The 11,042-nt window shown below is 39.0% G+C and overlaps 1 pseudogene; it reads right to left on the bottom strand.

Moving 5' to 3' along the window:
- Positions 1–10,507: 10,507 nt before the first annotated feature.
- LOC102858039 lies at positions 10,508–10,717 on the bottom strand (annotated as a pseudogene).
- Between the last annotated feature and the right edge of the window lie 325 nt (positions 10,718–11,042).

Genomic DNA, 11,042 nt, shown 5'->3' with positions numbered 1-11,042 from the left:
CATAGATATTTATTATTGTTATGTCCTCTTGTTCTATTGACCCTTTCAGCATTATGTAGTGACCTTCCTTATCTTCCGTGATGGTTTTCACAGGCATTGAAAACTCTGTGGATTGCATTTATACCCTAAACACAGGAGTTGCAATAAACCCTACTGTAACTCTGTTTTTTGTTTGCATAGTGTTTGGGGTTTCTTTCATGGAATCCTGGGTGGTATAAGTAATGAGATGCTGGCAGTTCCAATCTTACTAAAAAAGTTCTGACAGTATACTCCTGCAAACTCTGTTATGGTAAACTCTGTAGATCACAGTTTTACTTTGGGGTGCATGGAGATTCATGAGTTAGAATTGACTCAATGGCAATTAATATGGTCATTCATATGCTCTAGGGAGAAAATGTGTTGAGTGACACATTCTGCCTTGTGCTAGTTGGTTGACTCCATGTGCTGACTCAGCACAGAGAAACTGGGAGAAATTTGTGAGGACTTAGAAGGCCAACTTCTGCGAACTATCTGCTCCTTGTTCTAAGTTATTGACCGTAGTATTGAATGCTTATTACTCCTGAGCACCTGTAGTTAACTCAGGACCTTGGCAGATGCATCTGAGAGGGAAGGCATGTTCTGTCTCAAGGGCTTCTCAATTACAGAAAAGAGGAAACAAACTCACATTTAAAAATACACCTGCTGGGGAAAGGCTGAATCCCTAGAGCCTTCAGGGCCCAGTGTAAGATAATTTTGGTGTCAAGATTTCCCCAGTCACCTTGTGCATCTGGATTAACTGGAAGCACAAATGTTAAAGGGAGTGAAGGGCTCAGTGATGGGTGAGAATTAGCAGACAACATGGGGTCTCTTGCAGCTTATTTGAGGTGATTCTGGGTTTGCCATTGATTTTCAGGATGTCCTCCAGAATCTTCTCCTCCCATCCAAAGTTTCATTACTTTTGATGTTCTTACTGGTTGTAAATGGAGACTGTAACACTGTAGATGGGTTAACGTCCTGTATTTTGAGGCTCGGGGCACATCATCAGGTAGACAGTGGGATGGAGGGAAAGCCTTGGCCAAGAGCTGGGCAGACACACGCCAATCACTGGCCCTCACTCAAAGTCAATTAACTTCTGTCATCTTCTTGCTCTTGGAAATCTATTTTCTCATTGGAGGAGGTATTTTTTAAAAAACATTGAGGTTTTTTACAATAAAGATACTCCACAAATATTAAATTGGGGAAATATGAATGCAGCTTTTTCCAAATATTAAACAAAACATCTAAAGAGACACTTTCAGCTTGAAGCAGGACTTAGAAGCTATACAGGAGCCTGTTCAGCCATCTCCCAGTCAACTATTCTAGCAACACAGAGGTACTCTTTGCACCATTACCTAGGGATTCAATGATTTTTTAAAAAATAGACTTAGAAAATTTTAGAACAGTTTTAAAGTTATAAGAAATATTTCCAAGATTGTATAAAAGGTAGTATAAGGCTGGAGTTTTTAGTCTGTTCAGAAGTATCTCAGAATATATCTCACACACAATTTCAACTATTATTAACATGTACTATTAACATCAACTATTATTAACATTATTGGTATGGAGAGCTCTGGAGGCCTAAGGGGTAAGGGTCCAATGACAGGTAGCTGAACCATGGAAGAAAGATAAACAAATTCCTTCAGTGTGACTAAAGCCAGAAGAGCTCTGACAACCTGCTAGAGTGTCAGCTACGAGTCGGTTCTGACTCATGGCAAAGAATATTTTTTATTATATTAGCAAGATACATTTGCTGCTATTAATTAACTAGTATCAACACATTTTTACTAGATGTTATTTTATTTATTTTTTTCCTCATCTTTTACTTAATATACCTTTTCTATTCTAGGGTCTCTTCCAAGGCAGCACATTTTATATAGTGAAACACATTTCCTTTGGCTCTTCTTGTCTGGGACAGTTTCTCAGACATTCCTTGTTTTTGGTGACATTGGTAAGTTCCCCCAGCCCCCTTAAAGCTTTTTATTATTATTTTTTATTAAGATTTGAGTAAAAATTTACAAAATATATTGGTTTTTTTAATAGTTCATATACATTTTGTTTTATAACATTAATTGAAATACCCATAATGCTTTATCATCCCCTTGGTCTATGTTGCCTTCCCCTGCACCCATTTCAATGAGTAAAAGATAAAGATATTGAAAGTTTTGAGGCATGCTGACTGACGGAGTGTTTCTCACATATTCAGTCCTCATTTGCCTGATGTTATCCTCATGACTATTGTTGTCAGCTGCACCAAAGTAAATTCTGATGCATGGTGACCCATGTATTGTGGAGAACTGGTAAAAGCACAGGGTTTTCATGGAAGCAAATCATCAGTCTTACTTGTGAAGCCACTCTGGGTGTATTAAAACCACCAACTTTTTGGTTATAGGCCAGCTTTTGAGTGAGGATGAGTGAATTTTTAGAAGGCACTATATTCCAACCCCACGCAGCCCTGCACCAGGCTTTCTGTTGTCAAAAGCTTCAATTCCTGAGTTGGGACGGCTTAGAAATCCTTCTCTCTCTCTCTGCTCACATACTTCTCACATGTATAAATCACTGAACACAAATTTCTACAGTGAGGTTCTTGTAGGATTTCACCTTATGTATAAAAGAAATACACTGGTTCCTTTGGAGGAAGCATAATCAAGCTGCTTCTCAAACACAAAGATGATGGAACTCCATGTGACATACTTGGACATGTTAGTAGACATCATACTTGGAAAGGTGAAGTGTTAGAGAAAGGCAGGACAACCTTTAACAAGATGGTCTGGCACACCCACTGTTACAATGGGCTTGAGCATGTCAGAGACTGTGAGGATGGCACAGGATAGGAGAATCATCTTGAAGGCAAAGAACAACAGCAGGATTCTGGAATGAAGGACCCTTGAATGGTGCAAACGGCTTATGTAATCAGCTGCCAATCAGAAACTTGGAGGCTTGAGTTCATTCAGAGGTACCTCAGAACAAAGGCCTGGAGATTCACTTCAAATAAATGAACCAGAGAAAACCCTACGGGGGACAGTTCTCTTGGACACACAGAGGGTCACCATGCGTCAAAGTGGAGTTCACAGTAAATGTGTTTTTGCTTTGTTTTAAATCGAGGAGCAGAGCCTTAAGTGTAGGAATAATTGACATTGCCAGATGAAGAATGCAGCCAGACGAGAAGCATTCAGGCATCAGGAGACCTGGCTCAGACTTAATTCATTTCTCTGAGATGCCCTTCCTGCCTAAAAGCCAAGCATCCCGGCTCTTTGGTCATGCAGCCTTCTGCTCCCTTGGCAATTCTGGTGCTCAATGTGATTATTTACTCAAGTGAGTTATCCGGGACTGTGAAATACAATTCTTGAAGGCTAGAGTGAAGCAAGTGGCCCTCAGGGACGAGGCACCTTGGGTTGTAAATCAATCTTCTCCACACAGAAACTCCAGTGGTTAAATATTACAAGGTGAAGAGTGGCCCCCTTGTGGGACACCCTGCTGCAATTGCCATGTTAGCTGAGAATATTGTGTTTCTGAAAATGCTCAGATGGAAGATAGAGAATCCCCTCCTGGGATTATGTTTCTACACATGGGAGTGTCTGTTAACAGGAGATGAATATGGCTGGGTACTGGGAATGATTTGGGGAGATGCTGTTTTATATATCTCTATATCTATCTATCTATCTATCTATCTATCTATCTATCTATCTATCTATATCTCACAAAGGGACAGGCACTTAGGTAAAATAGATCAATAGCTTCTTTAATGATTTTCATTTTACTGCTTCAAAGAAACAAACACATACAAAAGAAAGGAAAACCAAAACAAAACCAACAAGCATTGATTATATTTCTTCCCATCCCAAAATGGTGGGAGCATTCTAATACTCTGTTCTGAACTCTTTCAATCTTGTCACACGAAATGATTATTTATCTTGAAGTTTTATTTTCTTCGATTATTTCCAAGCAAGCAGCTAGATCGTTTTCTTCATGCTAGAATTATAACTGGAAAGAATCACTGCCTAGCTTGGGATAATGAGCACAGGCCACAAACAGTTCGTCTGACAAAATCCAGATTTCAAGCGGGAAACTGAAAAATAAATTTAAAGTAGGTGGCCCAGTGGTGAGGAAGACCCTCAATCAGATGGGTCAACAACAGTGACTACCACACTGGATTTACCATGGCAGAGTTCGTGAGGCTGGGTCTTCAGAGGGTCTCCAGGAGTTGTAGTTGACTTGAGGGCACTTAACAGCAACAGCAACAGTGGATAAGGAATGATGCTGCTAATCCATCCAAAGGCAGTGAGTTCAAACCCACCATCTGCTCCATGGGAGAGAGAGCATTTCTGCCCATGTGATTTACAGTTTCTGAAAACCTGCTGGAGTTCCAGGTATGAGTCAGTTCTGACTCCACAGCAATGAGGGGTTTATTTTGAGCTACTTTTTTGGCTGTTCTCAACCCAAACCAAAGGTGATTTGACTTTGTTTTCACATTTGTGACCCCTAAGTGTATATCGTGTTTCATTTCTCCCAAGATTCTTCAGCTCACTTCTAAGTTTCAAGCTCTCAAATATTCCCATTTCTCTGTTATGTGATCCCTGGAGAGCTATTGGAGATACTGTGGAACAAAATTAAAACAAAACAAAACAAAAAAGAAGTAGAATTCCCCTTACAGAAATCCTTATAAAAGCTAATGGAAATCAGCCTTAAAAATTTCAGGTTCCAAGCTCGCTATGGATAAGCATTCAGTACTTGGTGTGATTGTTGTTGTTACATGCTGTTGAGTTGATTATGACCCATAGCGACCCCTGTGATCAATGGCTCTGAATCTTGGCCTGTCCTGAGTCAACCTCACTGTCCCCCTGTTCCCAATGGCACACACCTGAATCCATTGCCTCAGTCACTTGTCAATTCATTTCATCCAGGGTCTTCCACTTCTACACTGACAATCTACCCTTCCAAGCATGATGTCGTTCTCCAAAGACTGATCCCTCTTAGTGATATGCCCAAAGTATGTTAGATAGAGCTTCATAGTCCTGGCCTCCAAGGAGCAAACTGGTTTCACTTCTCCAGTCCTGCAACCTACTCAAAGGCATCAGTTCTTCTTTTGTCATCTTTAGTCATTGTCCAGCTCTCAGACACATAGCAAGAAAGTAAAAAAGCTATGGCCTGAATCTGGTGCACCTTAGTCTCTAGACTGATATCATTGCTCTTTAGCACTCTGGAGAGATCATTGACAACAGATATTTTAAGTGTAATTTGTCTTCTGATTTCCTAATTTGCTAGCACTAAAAGTGTTGATTGTGGATCCAAGCAATGACATAATTAACAACCTCAATACTTTCTCTATCAATTATAATGCTGCCAATTGACCAGGTGGTGAGAAACTTTGTTTTCTTGATACTGAGATGCAATCCATATTGAAGGCTACATACAGTCTTTGACCATCTAAAAGCTTCAAGTCCTCTTCAATTTCATTGAGCAAAATACATGATTAATACAATGCAATTTGTTGATAAGTCTTCATCCAGTCCTGAATCAACATCATTTATCACTGTAAATCCAAGGCAATTAATTGTATAACTCTTTTGTATCTAGCTATTACACGTATCTTCTTCAATTCAGCTTCCTAACTTCTTGACTTCTTCCCTTTGCTTTGATCTCTCAGCGCTCTAGTGCAATATTTAGAGTCCCTTCTGACATCCACTTGGTCTTTTCTTGTTATTCTGTCTTTGAAATAATCTTTTGAATTCTCCATGGATGATATTCTCAATATTCTCCTACAGTTCATCTGATCTTCATTCATTAGTGTTTAAGGCCTCAACTCTATTCCTGAGTTGGTTTTTAAATTCAGGTGGGACAGACTCATGGTCAAATTTTTATTTCTGTGGATTTTATTTGACCTTCTTTAGCTTTAATTTGAGCTTGCATTTGAGTAGTTGATGGTCTGTTCCATAATCAGCCTTTGGCCTAATGTTTATCACTGATATTGAGCTTCTCCAATGATTATTTTCACAGACGCATTTGATCTGATTCCTGTGCATACCATCAAGTGAAATCCATGTGTACAGCCCATATTTATGTTTATTATGAAAGATATTTGCTATAAATAAATCATTGATTGTGCTGAATTCTATCATTCTATCCCCAGCCTCATTTCTGTCACCAAGTCCATGTTTTCTGATTTCTGGTAGCCCTTCTTGATTCCCAACTTTTGCATTCCAGTCATCCATTATTATTAGTGCATCTTGGTTGCATGTTCAATCAATTTTGGCTGCACTGGTCATCTATTTCCTACTATTTAGCTTTTGTTGCTGGTGCCTACATTTGAATTATTGTGATATTAATAGGTCTTTCTTGTGTGCATATGAATATTATCCTGTCACAACATTGTATTTCAAAATGAATCTAGAAATGACCTTTCTAAACTATGAAATCGACCCCATCTTTCTCACATTTTCATCTCCAGGTTGCTAACAGTTACAGCTTGCTCGGTTCTAAAATCAACACTCTTGGCACCAGCAGTCAGGGAGTCAAAAGACCAATTGCATTAGGTAAATATGCTGTCAGGAACCTTTCCAGATTACTGAGAAGCAACAATGTCAGTCTAGAAACTAATGTGCGCCTGATCCATGGTCTTTGCAATTACTTGCTATATACATCAAGGAGTTGAAAAATGCATAAGGATGACAGGAGAAGAATTGATGCCTTTGAGTTGTGGTGCTGGAGCAGTCTTGAACATATCATGGACCACCAAGAAAACAAACATATCTCTCTTGGAGAGGGTGAAACCAAGTTTCCCCGTGGAGGCTAGGATTTGGAAGCTCTGTCTCACATACATTGTGCATGTGGACAGGAGAGACCGATCCTTGGAGAAGGACATCATTCTGAGAAGGGTGGAGGGACAACGCAGGAGAGGAAGACCTCGGATTAAATTATTTGATACAATACCTAGAGCAACGGGGATAGGTGAGTTAGAATCAGTGAGATTGGTTCAAGATAGGGCAGGCTTCAGAGCTGTTGTAAAAGGTTGCTATGAGTTGCAGGCACAAAGCAGCAACAACTTTTCCTGTAGAGAAATCTGTCTTTAAGTAGGGGTAAATTACTCTAAAAGAAATGAGTTTTAGAGACTTTTCCCTTTAAGTCAAGTGTCTCGTTATTTAAATAAACGTCTTTTTTAAAACAGGTGGAGGGAATGTTGGTAGCAACCTTCTGTTTCCCTCTCTTTGGCTTTAGACATTGGTGCATATATTTGAATGATAGTGGTATTGGCCAGTCTTCCTGTGTGCTTATGTCTATTATCTTGTCAGCAAATACTGTTGAATAACAGCAGAGATATTGGTCTTCTCAAATTTCCCAGACTTGACAAGATAAAATGTAAATCCCTTAGGGTGACATAAGTCCCTTCATGTTTTGCTCACCACTAAGGCTTGATGCTTGATGCTTCATCTAAGAGCATTTCATTTTATTGTATAATCTAAACCTCCCCATAATCTACAAGTTTCCTTCATTGGCTGTGTGAAGTCTTCTCTCTGTGTATTTGCACAAAATTACACTTTTTCATTGAATGTCACTTCCTGTCTTGAAAAACTCATAACTCCTTTTTGACTTATGATGACCCTGCATTTGGATTTCTAGGCTTTAAATTGTAAGAGGAAGAGATTGCCTCTTTTTCTCTAAGGATGTCAACTGCTTGAAGTATGAGGACACTACCAAAGGCCCCTCTCCTCCCTTGGAGTGCAAATAAATAGCTTTCAAAAATAAGTACAAATAGAACCAGCAATGTGCCTTTCCTGGCTACGTATCCCAATAAAACACCATTTCTCTTGCTTTTAATCTATCATATATTGGCTCCACGCTCAACACTCTTGGCACCAGTAGCCAGGAAATAAAAAAAAATGTACTGTGATGAGAAAGTCTGCTGTTAGGGACCTCTCCAAAGTATTGAAGAGCAATGGTGTCACTCTGGAGACTAAGGTGCCTTTGATACAGGCCATGGTCTTTGCAATCACTTGTTATGCATCAGAGAGTTGGACAACGACTAGAAAGGACAGAAGGAGAATTGATGCCTTTGAGCTGTGGTGTGGAGAAGAGCATTGAATGTACCATGGACTGCCAAGAAAACAAATAGATTCATCCTGGAGAGGGTTAAATCAGGCTGCTCCTTGGAGGCAAGGATTCTGGGGCTTCGTCTGACATACTTTGGACATGTTGTAAGGAGGGACAGGTCCTTGGAGAGGGACATCATGCTAGGGATGGTGGAGGGACAGCGCAGGAGAGGAAGGCCCTCTATGAGGTGGATTGATTCAGTGACTGGGGTAATTGGGATGGGTGTGTGAGAGGCAGTGTGATTGGCACAGGATAGAGCAGGATTTAGGGCTGTTGTACTTAGGGTCGCTATGAGTCGCAAGCGACTCGATGGCACATAACAACAACAACAACAACAACAACAACATATAGCAGAATGGGCAGGCATATAAGGTTTGATTAGTCATATAAAACCATATTATATTTATATTAGTCATATAAAACAAATGTTGGTACTTACTTGTGAAATGGTGAAAGTAGCGTGGATTGTTACTTTGTGGTTTTTTTTTTTATTGTTTTGTGTTTTGATCGCTGATGTTTCAAATATAAGAAAACTTGCTGATCCAGGAAAGCTAAGGGAACACGCTCAGAGAGATGAATTTTCACAGTGAATGCAAAAATCAGCAGATGATGCAGGATCTGGCAAGGCTTTCACCTGTTGTTTGTAGGGTTCATATGAGTCAGAATCCACTCACTCGCACTTAACAACAACAACACTGTAATTGGTCAGACCAATAAACAATAGCATCACAAATGAAAAAAAAGATTGAAGTTGGCAACAATATAATTTTCTTAAGATCTGCAGCCACCTCTCATAGAAGCAGCAGTAAAAACATCAAACAATGTATTGCACTATTAAAATCTACTGCTAAAGTACTAAAGAGTATATAATTTTTAAAATTTATTTTAATAAAAGTATACAGACTTAGAATTTCCATTCATTCATTGTTGCACTTTTCTCCCTTCTCACTCCTCCCTCATAATTAGCTTTTCTCTTTGAAAAGTAAAAGAAAAATTTCATTGTTATCCAAACCCTCCCCCCAAGTCCACCCCACTATTCTACCTTTGTTCTGGACTCTTGTCATAACAATAATATCTAATCACATATCCCTTTTCAAGGTCTCTCCCTCATCTTTTCCAATGCTGTATACATTATTTATACCCTCAGGCTCCCCCCAACTTCTATGTCAGTCCTCTTTTATAATAGTGGCATTATACCATATTTATCTTTTTGTGGCTGAGATATTTCACTCAGGATAATGTCCTCCAGGGTTACGCATTTTGTGTAATGTTTCATGAGTTCCTTGTTTTTCAATGCTGCATAATATTCTATTGTGTGAGTATACCACAGCTTCTCTATCCATTCATTTGTTGATAGGCAATTGGGTTGTTTCCAACTCTTTGCTATTGTGAACAGAGCTGAAATAAACTTAGGTATGTATCTATCTGTTCGGGTGGCAGTTATGGTTTCTTTAGGGTATATTCCCAGTAGTAAAATTGCTGTGTCAAATGGTATTTCTATTTGCAACTTTTTGAGAAAGTGCCATACAGCCTTCCATAGTGGTTGCACCATTTTACACTCCCACCAATAGTGAATAAAAGTTCCAATTTCTCCATAATTTTTAAGACTATGGTATGCCTCATCCAAGTCATGACATTTTCAATTGTTTCATAGTAATGTGAAAGTTGCATAATAATAAAAGAAGACTAAAGGGAAATTGAAGCTTTTGCATAGTGTTGGAGAAGAATAGGAAATATACCATAAAAAGAACAAATCACTCTGTTGGAAGAAAAGCAGAGAGTGCTCCTTTAGAAGTATGTACTTAGACATGTTGTCAGGAGGGTCACTATCTGAAGAAAGACGTCATGCTTCAAAAAAAAATAGAGGTACAACGAAGGAGAAGACCTTCAAGGAGCTGGACTAACACAGTGACTGAAACACTGGGTTGAAGCACAGCAGAGGTTGTGAGGATGGTGAGGGATTGCATAGGGTTTTGTTTTATGTACACATAGACCACTATGAGTCAGACATGAGTCTAAGGTATGTAACAAAAGCAAAAAACAAATATTAGGAAAAAACTCAAATCAAAACCAAAATATACCAGCTTGACTGACCTTAGGTCTATCTTAAAATGAGAAAATGAATAGAGGATATTTATATGGTTTAGGGTCTGAACGTGTGGGTGTTTTGGATTGTTTTTTGTTTGTTTTGTTTTTTGTCACTTGATTTTCCATACCTTGCATTTTTTTAAATTTATTTTTCATATAATTCCTTTACATCATGTTTCATTCATATACATTTTATCCCATGACATCTTTCATTTACATTATGCTTCATAGAATCATTCATACACATTCTATTTTACATTATTTTTGTTTGTTTTGGTTTTAAAAATTTCATTGCAGTTCAAATCAGCATGTTGGTTCATTTCAGCTCCTTCTCTGCCAAACCTGAGGGCAGGGACTGCTTCAGCTTCTCGTTCTTCTCTTTGCCTGTGATGACCAGGGTGTAGAGGTACCTGCTGCACCAAACCTTGAACTTGACATTGTCCTTGTTCTTGATCTTGACGGATTTGGCATCCTTTTTGCTGGCTGTGAGCAGGAAGTCTTTTATTTCCTCAATTTTGTGAGGCATGGCAGTGAGTGTGGGGGGCTGTGGGCATGTGCCAGTATCGCCAAAGATTTATTTTACATTATTTTTTTAATTGGTTTGCTTACAAAGTTCATATACATGGTGTTTCACACTATTCTTCATACAAATATTCTCATGCATTATGTTTTATAAAATCAATCATGATTGGACTTTGGCCATAATAATCTTGTCTTTTAGCTCAGATACTTCCCATTTGCTCCCCCCTCCCCCAATAAAATGTACAGCTCTGTGGTTTCACCCCTACCTATCATCTCCCCTCCACTCCTGCCACCCCTCCTTTGAGTTCCTGTACATGCTTTACTCATTA

Source organism: Elephantulus edwardii, unplaced genomic scaffold, assembly GCF_000299155.1.
Source record: "Elephantulus edwardii isolate Elephantulus edwardi_28Jun2011 unplaced genomic scaffold, EleEdw1.0 scaffold00277, whole genome shotgun sequence".
In the NCBI taxonomy this organism is placed as follows: domain Eukaryota; kingdom Metazoa; phylum Chordata; class Mammalia; order Macroscelidea; family Macroscelididae; genus Elephantulus; species Elephantulus edwardii.
The sequence above is the reverse complement of the archived record's forward strand: the minus strand, read 5'-3'. Positions and strand labels throughout refer to the sequence as shown.